The 19,456-nt window shown below is 38.8% G+C and overlaps 1 long non-coding RNA gene across 1 annotated transcript in view; it reads left to right on the plus strand.

Annotated features, from left to right (window-relative positions):
* Positions 1-9,815, plus strand: part of LOC145547153 (uncharacterized) — a 75,404-nt gene extending 65,589 nt beyond the window's left edge. Inside the window, exon 4 of the long non-coding RNA XR_014083583.1 lies at positions 9,588-9,815. This is a non-coding gene — a long non-coding RNA (uncharacterized LOC145547153). The remainder of the gene's footprint in view (positions 1-9,587) is intronic.
* Positions 9,816-19,456: the final 9,641 nt, after the last annotated feature.

Consider the following 19,456-nt stretch of genomic DNA (forward strand, 5'->3'; position numbering starts at 1 on the left):
ACGCAGTTTAATTAAATCATTTGTATCTAGTCTCATATGTTGTATGTGAAATCTCTTTTACCCTTCCAACTCCTATTTTCTGTTCAGAGTAACTTATGATTGATTAGTGCTCACTTGCCTTTTTATTTATAGGCATTGGCTTTCCATTTAATATTTCTTAGTGCACTTATTTTTTTAACTGCTGCTGCTTTGATTTTTTGGCATACACGCTAGTGCCTTCTGGACTGTGCTAAGCTTTGACAAGACTGAAGAGGAGGCCCGACTGAATTTGTCTAGTACAGCTAGCACTCCACTCAAAATAACTTTTCCTTTAAAAAAGCTATTTTTACTGGTTCAAGCCTCGTCTAATCTTTCAATCACAAGGTTGAACCTTGCATTTTATTTTCAAGTACAAGGGGTAACGTTGAAGACATTAATAAATAAGAAAAAAAAATCTCTTTTATCTCAGTGCTTTTAACATGGGTTAATTGGATAAAATTAAATCTGTTGTTTGATTCTTCTGTGTTAATCAGCTTTGTAGGCCAAAAATATCAAACACTTGGCCTTTTCCAGTAAAATATCTTATAGTGAAGATCTTTTTTCCCTTTGTCAGTTCTGGAACTTCATACATGACACAGAGCACTATTTCTGATCACAAATGAATAATCTCACAAGAGAGTATCCAGCTTGTCCTAAGATGGTTTATAATAGAACTTGTTCCAACACAACTGCCTATCCAGTGTGCATTATCTACAGCTCTTGCTATTTTAGCACCATCTGAATTATTAGCTTTTTAGGAAAATAGGATTAACAAAAGAAATTATTAGGATATCAGGAGGAAAATGGTTTAATTGGTCCAAGTTTGCTTGTGGCTGACAGGAGCACTCCATCATCTCCTGATGGGCTCCGGATTCACTATGTTCTTTGAAGCTTTATGGCAAATTAATAATGGGAATAGAATGCACAACACTCAGAGTAAATAGTAATGGAAACCATGGGCTTTGGTTCAGTGTAGCAATAGGTTCATCATTGTAACAGGTGTACCACTCTGGGGGTGGAGGGGGATGTTGATAGTCCGGGAGGCTATAAATTTGTGGCAGCAGAGGATACAAAGGAAGTCTATGATGTACCTTCCCCTTGATTTTGCTGCAGGCTTTGAACTGCTCTTATGAAATAGAGTCTTAATTTTAAAATTAAGAAGAATGTAATGGCAAGTGGCAAAACAAAGGTGATTTAAGAAAAATAATTCATCTGTAGCTTCCCATGACGGTGGAAAAAGTAACTACTGATTCACAAGAAAATTTTTATTTTATCTTCATTTTTGAATAGGGAATAAATGTACCTGGTTACAGGCCTGCCAGGTGGCACTAGTGGTAAAGAACCTGTCTGCCAATGCAGGAGACATAAAAGACTCGGGTTCAATCACTTTGTTGGGAAGATCCCCTGGAGGAAGGCATGGAAACCCACTCCAGTATTCTCACCTAGAGAATCTCATGGACAGAGGATCCTGGCAGGCTATAGTCCATAGGGTCACAAAGAGTTGGACAGACTGAAGTGACTTAGCACATACACACATACTTGGTTATAAATTAAAGCAACATTAAAGACAACACAGTGGGGCTTCCCTGGTATCTTCAGTGGTAAAGAATCTGCCTACAATGCAGGAGACAACAGGTTCGATCCCTCATCTGGGAAGATTCCACGTGCTGCAGAGCAACTAAGCCCATGCACCACAATGACTGAGCCTGTGCTCCAGAGCCCTGGCTCCACCACAGAAGAAGCCATGGCAATGAGAAGCCTGTGTGCCACAACTAAAGTGTAACCCTCGCTCACTGCAACTAGAGAAAACCCACAGGGCAAGGAAGACTCAGCACAGCCAGAAACAAACAAATAAATGAATAAAATTAGTAAAAAACAAAACAAAACAGTGAAAAGATGTCCTCCCATCCTGCTTCTATCTGTCCCATTCCCCACCTGCCACTCCCAAAGGTAACCAAATTTTCAGATTCTAGTATATCTCTTCAGAGTTTCTTTATGCAATGATGAAAGTGAAAGTGTCAGTCTCTCAGTCAGGTCCAACTCTTTGCGACCCCATAGACTGTAGCCCACCAGGCTTCTCTGTCCATGGAATTTTCCAGTCAAGAATACTGGAGTGGGTTGCCATGCCCTTCTCCAGAGGATCTTTCTGATCCAAGGATCGAAAATGGGTCTCTGGCATTGCAGGCAGATTCTATACCATCTAAGCCACCAGGGAAGCCCTGTGTAATGACAATCAAATACAAATTTATATTCATATTCTTCATACCATTTTATACAAAATATAGATTATATATGTCATTTTAGATTTTTTTTTTTTACTTCTCAATACATCTGCAAGAGTTTCCATTTGCATATGGGAAGAGAACTTTTTTCTTTTTTACAGCTGCCTTGTATTGCAGCTACATGGGCCAAAAATTGCTTTTAAATCAGTTCCTTATTAATGGACATTTAGGTTATTTTCAACTTTTTGCTATAATAAGTAATGTTACAACATAAAAGCTTGTATGTAAGTCATTCTCTTTGTGTGCAGTTTTACCTGGAGGATAAATCCCCAGAAGTGAAATTTTGGGGTCCAAAGGAAATGCATTTATAATTTTGAAAGATAATGCCACATTGCACTTTATAGGGCTGGTACCATTTCAAGCTGATAGATGAAACTGCTTTCTGGTGTGGGTTTAATTAGCATTTATCTTATTATGAGTGAATTGAATATATTTTACATTTTTAAAGATCTAGTTGTATTTCTTTTCTTGTGAAATATCTGTTCATATCATTTGCCCACTTAAAAAAACAACACATTACCTTTTTCTTACCAACCTCTAGAAGCTCTGTATATATTACAGAGATTAATTTTTTATACATAGTATGAACTGCAGATTATTTTTGCCAATATACTATCTGTACTTTGATAGCTTTTGCCCTGCAGAAGTTTTTATTGCATTAATATTGGGTTGGCCAAAAATTTCATTCATATTTGTCTCAGAAAACTCCAAACGAAGTTTTGGCCAACCCAAGATAATTCTATTCACAGTTAGAAATCCTTCTCTATAGCAAAGCCTCAAGTAATTCACCCACGGTTTTTCTTCTGTTTTATGATTTCATATTTATATTGAAATATTTAATAACTTGGAGTCCATCATGGAGCTGACTGTGGCTCAGATCATAAAGTCCTTATTGCCAAATTCAGACAGACTAAAATTGGAGAAAGTAGGGAAAACCACTAGGCCATTCAGGTATGACGTAAATCAAATCCCTTACAGTTATACAGTGGAAGTGAGAAATAGATTTAAGGGACTATATCTGATAGACAGAGTGTCTGATGAACTATGGATGGAGGTTCGTGAATTGTACAGGAGACAGGGATCAAGACCATTCCCAAGAAAAAGAAATACAAAAGCAAAATTGCTGTCTGAGGAGGCCTTACAAATAGCTGTGAAAAGAAGAGAAGCAAAAACCAAAGGAGAAAAGGAAAGATATACTCATTTGAATGCAGTTTCAAAGAATAGCAAGGAGAGGTAAGAAAGCTTCCTCAGTGATCAATGCAAAGAAATAGAGGAAAACAATAGAATGGGAAAGACTAGAGATCTCTTCAAGAAAATCAGAGATACGAAGGGAACATTTCATGCAAAGATAGGCTCAATAAAGGACAGAAATGGTACGGACCTAACAGAAGCAGAAGATAGCAAGAAGAGGTGGAAAGAATACACAGAAGAACTATACAAAAAAGATCTTCATAAACCAGATAATCATGATGGTGTGATCACTCACCTGGAGCCAGACATCCTGGAATGTGAAGTCAAGTGGGCCTTAGGAAGCATGACTACAAACAAAGCTAGTGGAGGTGATGGATTTCCAGTTGTGCTATTTCAAATCCTAAAACATGATGCTGTGAAAGTGCTGTACTCAATATGCCAGCAAATCTGGAAAACTCAGCAGTGGCCACAGGATTGGAAAAGTTCAGTTTTCATCCCAATCCCTAAGAAAGGCAATGCCAAAGAATGCTCAAACTACCAAACAATTGCACTCATCTCACATGCTAGTAAGTGAAAGTGAAGTTGCTCAGTCGTGTCCGACTCTTAGCGACCCCATGGACTGTAGCCTACCAGGCTCCTCCGTCCATGGGATTTTCCAGGCAAGAGTACTGGAGTGGGGTGCCATTGCCTTCTCCGACATGCTAGTAAAGTAATGCTCAAAATTCTCCAAGTCAGGCTTCAGCAGTATGTGAACCGTGAACTTCCAGATGTTCAAGCTGGTTTTAGAAAAGGCAGAGGAACCAGAGATCAAATTGCCAACATTCGGTGGATCATCAAAAAAGCAAGAGAGTTCCAGAAAAATATCTACTTCTGCTTTATTGACTATGCCAAAGCCTTTGACTGTGTGGATCACAATAAACTGTGGAAAATTCTGAAAGAGATGGGAATACCAGACCACCTGACCTGCCCCTTGAGAAATCTGTATGCAGATCAGGAAGCAGCAGTTATAATTGGACATGGAACAACAGATTGGTTCCAAATGGGAAAAGGAACATGTCAAGGCTGTGTACTGTCACCCTGCTTATTTAACTTATATGCAGAGCACATCAGGAGAGATGCTGGGCTGGAGGAAGCACACTCTGGAATCAAGATTGCCAGGAGAAATATCAAAAACCTCAGATATGCAGATGACACCACCCTTATGGCAGAAAGTGAAGAGGAACTAAAGAGTCTCTTGATGAAAGTGAAAAGGAGAGTGAAAAAGTTGGCTTAAAGCTCAACATTCAGAAAACTAAGATCATGGCATCTGATCCCATCACTTCATGTGAAACAGATGGGAAAACAGTGGACACAGTGGCTGACTTTATTTTCTTGGGCTCCAAAATCACTGCAGATGGTGACTGCAGCCATGAAATTAAAAGATGCTCACTCCTTGGAAGGAAAGTTATGACCAACCTAGATAGCATATTTAAAAGCAGAGACACTGCAGCGCTCAGCTTTCTTCACCATCCAACTCTCACATCCATACATGACTACTGGAAAAACCATAGCCTTGACTAGACGGACTTTTGTTGGCAAAGTAATGTCTCTGCTTTTAAATATGCTAGCTAGGTTGGCCATGACCTTCCTTCCAAGGAGTAACAGTCTTTTAATTTCATGGCTGCAATCACCATCAGCAGTGATTTTGGAGCCCAAAAAAATAAAGTCTGACACTGTTTCCACTGTTAACCCATCTATTTCCCATGAAGTGATGGGACCAGATGCCATGATCTTAGTTTTCTGAACGTTGAGCTTTAAGCCAACTTTTTCACTCTCCTCTTTCACTTTTATCAAGAGGCTCTTTAGTTCTTCTTCCCTTTCTGCCATAAGGGTGGTGTCATCCGCATATCTGAGGATATTGATATTTCTCCCGGCAATCTTGATTCCAGCTTGTGTTTCTTCCAGCCCAGCATTTCTCATGATGTACTCTGCCTAGAAGTTAAATAAGCAGGGTGACAATATACAGCCTTGAGGTACTCCTTTTCCTATTTGGAACCAGTCTGTTCCATGTCCAGTTCTAACTGTTGCTTCCTGACCTGCATACAGGTTTCTCAAGAGACAGGTCAGATGGTCTGGTATTCCCATCTCTTTCAGAATTTTCCACAGTTTATTGTGATCCACACAGTCAAAGGCTTTGGCATAGTCAATAAAGCAGAAATAGATGTTTTTCTGGAACTCTCTTGCTTTTTTGATGATCGATCGGATATTGGCAATTTGATCTCTGGTTCCTCTGCCTTTTGTAAAACCAGCTTGAACATCTGGAAGTTCATGGTTCACGTATTGCTGAAGCCTGGCTTGGAGAATTTTGAGCATTACTTTACTAGCATGTGAGATGAGGGCAATTGTGCAGTAGTTCGAGCATTCTTTGGCATTGCCTTTCTTTAGGATTGGAATGAAAACTGACCTTTTCCAGTCCTGTGGCCACTGCTGAGTTTTCCAAATTTGCTGGCATATCGAGTGCAGCACTTTCACAGCATCACCTTTGAGGATTTGAAATAGCTCAACTGGAATTCCATCACCTCCACTAGCTTTGTTTGTAGTGATGCTTTCTAAGGCCCGCTTGACTTCACATTCCAGGATGTCTGGCTCTAGGTGAGTGATCACACCATTGTGATTATCTGGGTCATGAAGATCTTTTTTGTACAGTTCTTCTGTGTATTCTTGCCACCTCTTCTTAATATCTTCTGCTTCTGTTAGGTTCATACCATTTCTCTGCTTTATCGAGCCTATCTTTGCATGAAATGTTCCTTTGGTATCTCTAATTTTCTTGAAGAGATCTGTAGTCTTTCCAAATCTGCTGTTTTCCTCTATTTCTTTGCACTGATCGCTGAGGAAGACTGTCTTATCTCTCCTTGCTATTCTTTGGACCTCTGCATTCAGATGGGAATATCTTTCCTTTTCTCCTTTGCTTTTTGCTTCTCTTCTCTTCCCAGCTATCTGTAAGGCCTCCTCAGACAGCCATTTTGCTTTTTTGCATTTCTTTTCCATGTGGATTGTCTTGATCCCTGTCTGCTGTACAATGTCACGAACCTCTGTCCATAGTTCATCAGGCACTCTGTCTATCAGATCTAGTCCCTTAAATCTATTTGTCACTTCTACTGTATACTCATAAGGGATTTGATCTAGGTCATACCTTAATGGACTAGTTGTTTTCCCTACTTTCTTCAATTTAAGAAATTCAAATTCAAATTCATAATATTAGAGAAATGCAAATTGAAACTACAATGGAGGATCACCTCTCAGCAGTCAGAATGGCCATCATCAGAAATCTACAAACAGGTCTTCCCTGGTGGTCCAGCAGTTAAGAATCTGCCTGCCAGGCTTCCATCCCTGGGCTGGGAAGATTCCACATGCCACGGGGCACCACTACTGAAGCTTATATGCCCTAGAGCCTGTGCTCTGCAACAAGAGAAGCCACCACAATGAGAAGCCCACACACTGAAACTACAGAGTAGCCTCTCCTCACCACAACTAGAGAATGTCTGCACGCAGCAAAGACCCAGTGCAGCCGAAAATAAATAAAACTTTTAAAAAATCTACAAATTGTAAATGCTGGAGAGGGTGTGGAGAAAAGGGAACCCTCTTATATTGTTGGTGGGACTGTAAACTGGTATAGTCACTATAGAGAAAAGTATGGAGGTTTCTTAAAAAAAAAAAATAGAGCTACCATATGATCCAGCAATCCAATTCTTCGACATGTATCTGGAGAAAATCATAATTCAAAAAGATACATGTATCCTAAGGTTCACTGCAGCATTGTTTACAATAGGCCATGGATGAAACCTAAACGTCCATCAACAGAGGAATGGGTAAAGATGATGTAGAACGTATATACAATGGAATACTACTCAGCCATAAAAAAGAACAAAATAATGCCATATGCTACAATATGGAAGGACCCAAAGGTTGTCATACTAAGTGAAGTAAGTAGACACAGAAAGACAAATATCATATGCTATTGCTGATATGTGGAATCTACAAAAGGGGTGCAAATGAAATTATTTACAAAAGAGAGAGTCACGGATATAGAAAATAAACTCATGTTTACCAGGGGAGAAAGGAGTAGAAGGACAAATTGGGAGACTGGGATTGACATATACACATTATTCGATATATAAAATGGATAACTAGTAAGGATCTACTGTATAGCACGGGGAACTCTTATTTAATACTCTATAATGACCTATATGGGAAAAGAATCTAAAAATGAGTAGATATATGTATACGTATGACTAATTCACTTTGTTATATACCTGAAATTTAACACAACATTGTAAATCAACTACACCCAAAAAACATTTTTTTAAAGGTAAGTGTTACTTGTTATTAAAATCTATAGTGAAGATAAAAAAAAATAAAAAATAAAAAAAAAATAAATAAAAGCAGAGACATTACTTTGCCAACAAAGATCCGTCTTGTCAAGGCTATGGTTACTCCAGTGGTCATGTATGGATGTGAGAGTTGGACTATAAAAAAAGCTGAGCACTGAAAAATTGATGCTTTTGAACTGTGGTGTTGGAGAAGACTCTTGAGAGTTCCTTGGACTGCAAGGAGATCCAACCAGTCCATCCTAAAGGAGATCAGTCCTAAGTGTTCATTGGAAGGACTGATGTTGAAGCTGAAACTTCAATAATTTGGCCACCTGATGGGAAGAACTGACTCACTGGAAAAGACCCTGATGCTGGGAAAGATTGAGGGCAGGAGAAGGGGATGACAGAGGATGAAATGGCTGGATGGCATCACTGACTCAGTGGACATGAGTTTGAGTGAACTCTGGGAATTGGTGATGGACAGGGAAGCCTGGTGTGCTGCAGTCCATGGGGTCACACAGTGCTGTACACAACTGAGGGACTGAACTGAACTGCACTGAACTGAACTCCAACTATATTACCATATGTCATAATTTCAATTCTCTCTTCCTTAAAGCAGAGTGGAAATTAACAGCTCAATTTTTTAAAAAAGAGTTGACTTTGGCCCAATCTACAATGTACAAAATCTCTAAATTCATAGGAATATTTCTTTAACACTTCTTGGCAGTAGCTTTCTGAAGGTTACTCTAAAAGAACTACTACCAGAGATGACCATTAAAAAGTATGTAATAATCATAGACAATAGACATTAAGTGCCTATTAATAACCAGATAATTGGTTAGGCAAAATATTATATTTTACATCATTTAATTCTCACATTAACCGTACAAAGCTTATTATATTCATTGTGCAATTTAAAAATAACTGGAGGGTGGGAGCTTCCCTGTTGACTCAGTGCCAGGTTTGATCCCTGGCCAAGTAGATCCCATATACCAAGGAGCAACTAAAGCTGTGCACCACAACAATTGAGCCTGCGCTCTAGAGCCCAGGAGCCACAACTACTGAGCCCACGGGCCACAACTACTGAAGCCTGTGTGCCCTAGAGCCTATGCTCTACAACGAAAGAAGCCAGAGCACCGCAACAAAGGGTGACCCCCGCTCTCTGCAACTAAAAGAAAAGCCCACACACAGCAATTAGGAAATTAAAAAATAAATAAGTAACAATATAAAAATAACTGGGACTCAGTAATTACAAGCAGAGACAGGAATGGAATTTACGTCTGCCTTCCTCCCAAACTCCTACTCTATAATATACTGAGAATCACTGTGTCTGCCTCTCCTTCTCTTTTTTCTCTCCCCATATACACACACACACATATATATACACTTATCTATACATACACTCATATATATATACACACACGTATATACATATAAACATATACAATATTTTTGTTTTATAAATATATGCTATATAATTAGTTATGTTCATATATATATTACATAGGCAAACTGTGATAAAAGTGCTAATATTATTGAGTGCACATATGTACTAGGCATTGTTAAGTACTTTGCATATTTGACTCAATTGGTCCTCATTTTTAAAATCTTCTATTTTTTTGTTTCTGTTTTTTTAATTGGTCTGTTTTTAATTTTTTAATTGAGGTATGGTTGGTTTACAATATTATATGTTTCAGATATACAACATAGTGATTCACAATTTTTAAAGGCTATACTCTATTTATAGAGGACAAGATGATTGAATGGCATCTCATGTCAGTGGACAAGAGTTTGAGCAAACTCCAGCAGTTGGTGATGAACAGAGAAGCCTGGCATGCTGCAGTCCATGGGGTCGCAAAGAGTTGGACACGACTGAGCGACTGAACCGAACTGAACTTAAACTCCATTTATAGTTGTAAAATACTGGCCATATTCCCTGTGCTGTACAATATATCCTTGTAGTTTATTTATTTTATACAAGGTAGTTTTTACCTCTTAATCCCCTACCCCTGTTGTCCCGTCTCCCTTCCCTCTTCCCATTGTTAACCGTCTGTAAAAAATCTTCTATTAACTCTACTTTCCAGATGAAGAAACTGAGGCAAAGAAAAGTTAATTTACCCAGAAGTCACACAAAATAAGGGGGGAAACCAGAATTTGAACTCAGATAACATGGCTCGGTGCCTTGCTCTTCCCTGCCTCACTCCACATCTTACTGTACACGTTTAGCAATAAACATCATGAATAGGTGAAAGTTGATCCTATATCAATAAATCGTCAAGTAACCAGAATGCCCAGAGACTGAGGCTAACAGACTTTTTGATCCCTAAGTGTTATATGGATATTCCCCTCTTCCTACAAGCTCCTTTCCATTCTTTTTTTTTTTTTTAGTATCTTGCACTAGTAAACACAGAATACAGAAAATAGTGTGACCTTCCTTTATAATTGAATATCTAGCCATTATCAAGTCAATAACAGAACCATTCCTCTATCTCCTCCTCTCTAGGGCTCTCCTCTTCCATCTCCGTCTTCCAGTGGCTCTCACAATGGCCACCTCCAACACTCCAGCCCAACTTTGAACACACGTGTGTGCCAGCCCTTGACACTGAACTTTACCCCCTCGTTTCCAGCTGATCTTCCTGCTTCTCCCCTCCTCATTCTCCACCTCCGCTCCCACCGCTACCTTCACTCCCATTTGAAGACACTGACTTACACTTACTTACATCCAGACCCACGCCTGGCACAGAAGGGTGTTCACATGTATTTGTTTTATTAAACAGTGTCTTAGATCTCCCTCTTCGCCTTTCAACATTTTACCATGCTTCCTGGAACACATCACTTTTGCCTTCCCACCAACCCCCAGCCCCACCTTAGGCCCTGTGCCTTCAAGTTGCCCACCACTCAACACCTACCCAGATAGTGCCCTGTGATGAGAAATTATCCTGGGCTTCAAATTATTCTTTCTTTACTGAGGAAGATTCTTAGTCTCTTAGTGCTCTGAGCTCAGTCAAACAGTCCTGAAGAAAAGCCAATCAGCTGACACTGCTATGGACACTAAACAGCCCAGAGGGCTTGTTCTCCAGGTGAAATCTACTTTTAAAAGAGTCAAAGTTAAGCTGAAAAAATAAACTACAAATAAAGCATGGAAATTGCTTTGGCAGAGGAGGAAGATGCCTGAGGTTCTTTAAAAACCACCTACACAGCTACCCATTCTTCACACATCCATCATGAAATTAGATGTATGTAAGAAATGTAATAAAAAAGAAACCAAATCCCAAACCATATTTAAATATTTGAGTTTTATCTGTGATTGCTATACTCCCCATTTTCCTAATACTCTCTTTTTAGTTGAAAGCCAAGTGCAGAAGTTCTCCAGTTAATTCAGGGTTCAGATTACAATCAATTTTAAGTATAACTACCTATCATCCAATCTCACTACTTCCTTCCGAGTTTATGAGACCCCAGCTGAGGATTTTTACCAACCTACACAGGCTTATTTGTAGTTAATTGCATTTTTATTTCATTGAAAACAGAAACAGCTAGAAAGTATTATTCATTCCTATACAAAAGAATTTTCATGGTAAGTTAAATCTCTGTTGCAATCCATTTGATTCACCATATTAACAAACTAAACAAACAAAAAAAAATGATCTTTTCAATAGATTCAGAAAGTCATTGACAAATCTTGCATACATTTCTCATAAAATTTCTCAGCACACTAAGAACAGAATTTAACTTTCAAAACCTGGCAAAAGTATCTATTAATACAAAAGACCTATGGCTAATACCATACCTAATGACTGTATTAGTGTTTTAGGGCTGCCATAACAAAATACTATGGACTAGGGGGCTTAAACAACAGAAATGTCTTTTCACTATTCTGGGGGCTAGAAGACCCAGATGTGGGCAGGAGTGATTTCATTCTAAGACCTCTCTGCTTGACTTGTTGATGACAGTCTTTCTGTGTTAACATGGTCTTTCCTTGATATTTACATATATCTGTGTCCTCATCTCTTCTTCTAAAGACGCTAGTCATATTGGACTAGAAGCCACCCATGTAACCTCAGTTTATTTTCATTGCCTCATTAAAGGCCCTGTCTCCAAACAGAGTCACATTCTGAAATGCTGGGAGGTAGGACTTCAACATCTGGATTTTTGGAGAACACAATTCATCCAATAACAATGGTGAAAGACAATACTTTCCCTTATGATCAGGACAAGGCAAGGATATCTATTCTCACTACTCTATTCAACATTGTCCTGGAGGGTCTAGTCATTTCAGTAAGGCAAGGAAAAGAAATAAAAGATGTCCATATGGAAAAGGAAGAAATAAAACTATCTTTATTTACAGCAAACATAATGATCATATATATAGAAAATAAAATAAAATCTACCAAAGTAGCTGTTAGAACTAACAAATGAGTTAGCAAATGAATTTCTATATATTGCCAATGAAGAGTCAGAAGATACAATTTTTAAAATACCATTTATAAGAGCATCAAAATTCATGAAATACTTGAGGATAAATCTCATAAAATATGTACTAAATCTGGACAATAAAAACAAAAAACAAACAAAAAACATTGCTGAAAGAAATTAAAGAAGATCTAATATTGTTAGGATGTCAACTCCTCCCAAATTGATCTGTAGATTCAACTCAATTTCAATTAAAATCTCAGCAGGTTTACCTGTCGAAATCAGCAAACTGATTCTGGAAATGCAAAGGGACGAGAATAGCCGTAATAACTTGAAAAGAAAGGAAAGCTGATGAACTAAGCCTTTATCTGATTTTAAATTTATTATAAAAAATACACAACTATCTTTACTGACTAAAGATATTCAAATAAACCAATGAAATGGAGCAAAGAGACCAGAATTTTTCTACCCATATAAAAAAAGCTGATTTTTTTAGAAAGATGCAAAGGAAAACCAATGGAGAAAGGGTACTCTTTTCAATAAATGGTACCGTTTTCAACAAATAAACTATTAAGACATGAATGTCAATAATATTTCATACCATATACAAAAATAAACTCAAAACAGATCACAAACCTAAATGTTAGACCAAAAAATATAAAACTTCCAAAAAACATAAATTAGAATCTTTTTGACTTTGGAGCAGGCAACAATTTCTTAGAAATGATGAAAAATATGGATACGTTTATCTATAAAAAATAAGTAAATAATTAGAAATTTGTGAAAAATCAAGAATGACTGCACCTCAAAGACATTGTTAAGAAAATGAAAAGCCACACACTGGAAGAAAAGATTTTTAAATCTTATAGCAAACACTTGTATCCAAAGAACTCTCAAAACTCAATATAAAGAAAACAACCAAATTAGTAAGTAGGCAAATGATTTAAACAGAGATTTCACCAAGAAAGATACAGTGATGGCAAATAAGTGCATGAAAAGATATTCAATATCATTAGTCTTTAGGAAAATGCAAATTAAATACATAATTAGGTACCACCATACACTAATTTTACCACCATACACTGATTACATCAGCTAAAGTGTTGATGAAGATTTAGAAGAACTAAACTTCATTAGCATTGTTAGTTGGATTGTAAAATGGTATACGTACTTTGGAAAACAGTTTGGCAGTTTCTTAAAAGGTTAAGCACACACCGACCATACAATCAGCCATTCTACCCCTAGGTATTTACCCAAGAGAAATGATAGCATATGTTCATACAAACAGCTTTGAATGATTGTTCATGCAACTTTATTTGTAATAGTCATAAGCTAAAAATTATCAAATGTCCATTAATAAGTGAATAAAGAAACAAATGATGATAAATACATACAATGAAATACAACTCAACAATATTAAGGAATGAATTGTTGATACAGATGATGACACAACTGAATCTCAAAAGAATTATGCTAAGTGAAAGAAATCATAATAAAAAATTAACTATATAATTCCATTTATATAAAGCTCTAGAAAATGAAAACTTATTTAAAATGACAGAAAGCAGGTCAATGGTTGTCTGAAGGGGCCTGAGGGAGAAATTATCAAGAAGCACAAGGAAACTTCGGGAGTCACGGATTTGTTCACTGTCTTGACTGTGCTAATTATTTTACAAATATATATGTATATATGTTACATATAATATACAAACATGTGCAGTTTACTGTATGTCAATTATACCTCAATAAAGCAATTGAAAACAATTCACAGGAAACAGTTCACTCTCTAGATACTCTCAAAATTTAATTTTCATTAAAACTCGTAGTGTCCAGGTGTTTGAAAACATGCCCTAAATACTGAACTTTAACTGGCCATTTATGACATTGTCATTTGTGATACCACACAGAGTTGTCTCACTTTATATTCAAATTCTCATTAAAAAAGAAATTCCCACTGCCTTTTCTTTGCTGTTCTCCCAAATTGGGAAGCTCTCTCCCCTATTACCCTTACCCCCATCATTCTACCTCTATCTATTGAAATCCTTCTTGCTCTTCAAAGTCTAATTCAAGTTCAAACAAAATGCCATCTTCTCCACAAAGCCATTCCCAATACTCCAAGTCAATATGAGCCGCTCTGTCCTCATAACATCTTCTGTTTATTTCATTTTGCCTTCGTAAGCTACTTAACTTGTGAATACTCATCAACTCCACTACACTGAAAGTTCCTTGAGAGGGGCAGGTTGTTAAGCTTTCTTAAATTCTGTCTATGGCCTAGCAGAGGTTTTTACTGTACAAGTTCTCTGTAACTGCTTCAAGGGTGGATGGATGCATAGAAGGAAGGAGTAGAAGATAGCATATCCTGTTCCCTTAGCTGAAGTTTTCTCCTGGAAGGCAACTTCAACTCTAATAGACCAGTCGGTGCAGATGTGCTAAATGACGTTCATGTGTTATCTACACCAGGAGCTCATTTTAAACATGTCTCCCTGGAGATAACCCTTAACCCAAAGGAGCTATTCTTGTGGTAGACATTTCAGACATTCTGGAAGGCTGGTGGGGAAAATACCATTAAGAAAAACAAGACCTTACAAAGCCCTCGCACGATCCCCGGCTGGCAGCCTGCGTTCAGAACAGTGGTTCAATAAAATGACTTCTCACCAGCTGAGCCAATAGTTTTTCAAGGCGCCTCAATGATCTCTAGGAACTAGCTATGAGATTTAAAAAAACCTGACTTTCTCATCTACGTTACCTGAAAATGAGAGGTTTCTGTGACATTAATCTTTAGAAATGGAGAAACTGAGGGATAAAGGGGTGCATAGGTCACAGAATAGTTCAGAGGCAAAACCAATTATGAAGTATTTCTCCTAAGCCCAGGTCAGAATCCTTTACAGGGTCTTTCAGATCATGTTGCTTTAATATTTCATTAAACACTTAGAAAATACTTGACATCCTACCAAAAGTGTTGCTCACTAAAAAATTTAATATAGTAAGCAATACTAACAGTTTGGGGACACAGAGGATTTATCTGGATAAAATAGAGAGTCCAACAATATTTTCATCAGTGGTTTGCTTTAAGAGCTATTTTTTATAGGCTGATCGGACCTGCTCCAAAAGAAATGGAATGTGTGTTTTGTGTAACAGCAGCTAAACAGGCTGCAAGGACTGTGGGAAGGACCTTTGAGGTTGAAGTTAAGAAATATTAATTCTTTGACTACTCATAAACCCTGAGAGTATAATAAATCATGCACTTTATAAGATTGCAAAATCATGAGTGTAAGAACTGTGTCTTGTTTCTTGATATATTCCTAGTTATTTGTTTATTTATCAAACATTTACTGTGTACCTGATACATGCAAAGATTATTTTGCACTGGGGACATGGTAACAGCGAGACAAAGTTCCTTCTCTGAAAGAGCTTACATCATAGGGTGAGGAGACAGCCAATCAACAAACAATCCACATAGCTGCTGCTGCTAAGTCGCTTCAGTCGTGTCCGACTCTTAGCAACCCCGTGGACTGCGGCCCACCAGGCTCCTCCGTCCATGGGATTTTCCAGGCTAGAGTACTGGAGTGAGGTGCCATTGCCTTCTCCTAATCCACATAGCAGAGGATGATAAATGCTCTTTGGAGAATTAAAATAGTGTGAAATACTTGATAGTTACCAGTTGGCCACTAGATTGGGTAGTCAAGAGAGATGTCTGAAGAAGCAACATCTAGGCTGAGAACTGAATGATGGGAAACCAGGCACTCAAAGATCTGAGAAAGCTCCTACCAGGCAGAAGGAACAGCTTGCCTAGGAATAAAGGAGGTTGGCATATTCCAAGACATCACATAATGCAGATGGATACTGGGTGTGGGAGAGAGGAGTCAGAGGTAATGAGGAAGAAGAGGCAGTCAGGGCACCGCCCAGGAGGATTTTTGAGAGAGAAAAAAGAGCCTGGGTTTTATTCTAAGCAGGCTAGGAAGCTAGCAGAGAATGATGTGCATAGGCTTCCCTGGTGGCTCAGACAGTAAAGAATCTGTCTGCAATGCAGGATACCCAGGTTTGATCCCTGGGTCAGGATGATCCCCTGGAGAAGGGAATGGCAACCCACTCCTGTATTCTTGCCTGGAGAATTCCATGGACAGTGGAGCCTGGCGGGCTGCAGTCCATGCAGTCGCAAAAGAGTCAGACAAGACTGACTAACACTATGCTAACATGGGTGTAGGAGATCACATGATCTGGTTTACATTTGTAAAAGATCCTTCTGGCTACCGCATGGAGAGTGGGGGGTGGGGAAGGCAAGAGTGGAAGGAAGGAAACTAGTTAGGATAATATCACAATAATATAGGAAAGAAGAAATAAATGTGGTAATAGCAGCAATAAAAATGGGTGGGTTCAAGATGCTTTGCGAGTAGAATTGCTAAGACTTGAGGCTAAGTCGGAGAAGGCAATGGCAACCCACTCCAGTACTCTTGCCTGGAAAATCCCATGGATGGAGAAACCTGGCAGGCTGCAGTCCATGGGGTCGCTAAGAGTCGGACACGAGTGAGCGGACTTCACTTTCACTTTTCACTTTCAAGCATTGGAAAAGGAAATGGCAACCCACTCCAGTGTTCTTGCCCATGACTGAAGCGCCTTAGCAGCAGCAGCAGCAGATGCTAAGTCACATGCTACATTTGTGGGGAAGAATTAAAGGGTAATGCCTAGATTTTGCCTGACTAACTAGGTTACTCTGACTTAATAGGTGCTAAAAGAAAATATCACTGGGGTGGGGCCCACAAGTGTACCTTTTTAGCAAGCACCCTGGCTGATATCCAGAGAAGGCAATGGCAACCCACTTCAGTAATCTTGCCTGGAAAATCCCATGGAGAGAGGAAGCTGGTGGGTTGCAGTCCATGGGGTCGCTACGAGTTGGGCACGACTGAGCGACTTCATTTTCACTTTTCACTTTCCTACATTGGAGCAGGAGATGGCAACCCACTCCAGTGTTCTTGCCTGGAGAATCCCAGGGATGGGGGAGCCTGGTGGGCTGCCATCTATGGGGTCGCACAGAGTTGGACATGACTGAAGCGACTTAGCAGCAGCAGCAGCTGGCTGATATCTATGCATACAAAAGTTTCATCACCATTGATTTAAAAACTGGGATAATTACATCAACGTGTTACCTAAACACATTAAAAGGCATAAAAGATGAGGCTGAGGGATTTTCTTGGTGGTCCAGTGATTAAGACTTGGCTCTTCCAATGCAGGGAGCCCAGGTTTGATCCCTGGTCAGGGATGTAGATCCCACATGCCACAACTAAGAGTGTGAAAGCCACAACTAACAATCCTGCATGCTGCAACGAAGATCAAAGATCCCACGGGCCACAACTAAGACCCAACAGAACCAAATAAGTAAATTAATTAATTAATTTTAAAAAAAGCTGAGGCTGATTTAACCACTCCCAGCCCAGAGCCAATGTGGTTAAGAAAAAATTAATGAACAAGCATATCTATGATTTTGTTTCTGCACAGCTGAACAAAATCAAGGTAGCATTCCCTAAAATGTTTGTTTTGACTTTTTCTTCTTTGGTCATCATGAAATTTCCTCTAAAAATATTCAGTAAGAATCAATCTTCTAATACCTAGGAGTTGATTATCAGCAGTGATAAAGGTAACAAATAAACTTGTTTGTTTATTAATTACTAACTAATTGGAAGGAAATTCTATTTTAAACTTTTGTGACTTCTTAGCTTTTCTATATTTGTATGACATATTTGTATTACTTGGGACTCTGAATGACAGATTCCTGTATATGGTCTTCACATGAAATGTACAGAAATATACGTGAAAATTACAGTACCATCCTCAAGGAGTTTTTGTGAGAACTAAAGGAGATGACACCAAAGTAAATAAATAAATAAAACAAAACAACAAAAAAAGGAGATGACACAGAAAAGGTACCCAGCCCACTGCTTGGAGCACTGCAGAAACTCAACAAATGGGGAGATGTTATTACCATTTTTTCAATTAAACAAGATGCAGCAGGCCTTTCCTACAGGGCCAGCAGAAGACTGCACTTCCAATGCAGTGGGCACAGGTTTGCTCCCTGTGCAGGAAACTGAGATCCCACATACCTCATGGTGCAACAAAAATAAAATAAAATAAAAATAAAGAAATAACATGCACTTATGACAAAACGTAAAGCAAAGAGGCAAATCTTCTGAGATTTCTACTATTTTAACCTCTTAAAAAGATTTCTAAACTAAGCCTAAACCATTGGAGGACACCCTACTATTTTGGATTTCCCCCTCCTCTTTATTATTAGCACAGATAATAAACAGCCAACCACCAGTCTTCACAAAGACCACTCCCCAGGAAATAAAGTTAACAACTCGCCCTTCAGAGAATAAAGAAACGAAGGTTGGCCCCTTTGCTGGTCCTCACTCCAAATCCATCCTTGATCTCTTCTCCCCTAGATGATGTGGCCATCTCTTCAGCCATGTCATCTGGTCGGTCTCTTCTCTACCCAGAAGGTGTCAACCTGCCTCTCTCTCATTATTTATTGATCATAAGGGAAAAACCATCAATTTCCAGGTAGTTTTCAGAAAGCCTTCAACTCTTCATCACAACTTTACTTTCAATGAACATATTTTAGGAGGCTTAACTAAAGGATGAGTTATCTATTTCTAAAAATATTCTGAAGTTTATCCTTAATGAAAGCAGGCACTCAAAGGATCCCGGAGGATCCAACCCCTCACGGAGATGCTTTTGTGTCACGTTTCTCCAGTGTCACACCACAATGCATGACTATGAAACATGAGTGGTACCACCCACCATAAGCATGCTGAAGCCCACCACATCCTGCAATGTCACTTGTCCAAGGACTCACAGAAAACTCACAGAAAACCCCCAGGCCCTTAGCAACTGGGTGCTCAAGAAAGAGCTCCCTATGGGACTTTGCTGGTAGTACAGTGGTTAAAACTACTTTCTTCCAGTGCAAGGGGTGTAGGTTTGGTCCCTGGTCAGGGAACTAAGATCCTTTATATGCCATATGGTGTGGCCAAAAAAATTTTTTTAATTAAAAAAAAAATATTGTTTAAAGAAAGAGCCCCCTAAAACCCTAGGCTTTACATCTCCAACCTGAAAACCCAAGTCCCACCCTGAAACTTCTCTCTGAGTCTCTAACAGCAAGCAATCCAAGGAAGACCTGTTCACCTATGCACATCACCTATTCCAGTTCTT

This window comes from Giraffa tippelskirchi, chromosome 4 (genome assembly GCF_054371585.1).
Source record: "Giraffa tippelskirchi isolate mGirTip1 chromosome 4, T2T-mGirTip1v1.2.pri, whole genome shotgun sequence".
In the NCBI taxonomy this organism is placed as follows: domain Eukaryota; kingdom Metazoa; phylum Chordata; class Mammalia; order Artiodactyla; family Giraffidae; genus Giraffa; species Giraffa tippelskirchi.